Source organism: Triticum dicoccoides, chromosome 6B (assembly GCF_002162155.2).
Source record: "Triticum dicoccoides isolate Atlit2015 ecotype Zavitan chromosome 6B, WEW_v2.0, whole genome shotgun sequence".
Taxonomy (NCBI): Eukaryota; Viridiplantae; Streptophyta; class Magnoliopsida; order Poales; family Poaceae; genus Triticum; species Triticum dicoccoides.
In genome coordinates, this window is record NC_041391.1 from 664,644,697 (window position 1) to 664,645,437 (window position 741).

Sequence of the window (741 nt, forward strand, 5' to 3'; positions counted from 1 at the left end):
TTAAAAAAAATAAAACAAAATGATAAAAATGTCAAAAAAATAAAAGAAAATAAGTTTCCCATGTGATATGTGGCCTAGTTGTTGGGAAAATTTGCAAATATGAATTTTGACTTCATTTGCAAAATCTCGCGAGAATTTGTAAAAATGGGCATAACTTTTGCATACTAACTCGGATGAAAAAGTTTTTTATATGAAAAATCATCTACTCGAAAAATTACATCCAAATTTAACAGCGGGAACCCCGTTAAACATTTCCAAAATCCTCAAAAACCTAACAGAAAAAAGATACGGGGCTTTTAAGATCTAGAGAGGCAAAAAAATCAAAAAAATTCAAACTTACTAATGGCGCACCTGCCCATGGTGCGCCATTAGTATCTTCCCTCCTTCAAAATTCAAAATAAGTCAAAAAAATAAAAAAAAATTACTAATGGCGCACCTGACCATGGTGCGCCATTAGTATCTTCCCGCCTTCAAAATTCAAAATAAATCAAAAAAATAAAAAAAATTACTAATGGCGCACCTGCCCGTGGTGCGCCATTAGTATCTTCCCGCCTTCAAAATTCAAAATAAATCATAAAAATAAAAAAATTACTAATGGTGCACCTGCCCGCGGTGCGCCATTAGTATGCCGTATATATGGCTGGTCCTCTCCTCCTCTCTTCATTTCATCTTCCCTTCTCTCCTCCACCATACTTCTCCTCTCCGATGACCTCCTCCTCCCTCCTCCCTCCTCCCTCCTCC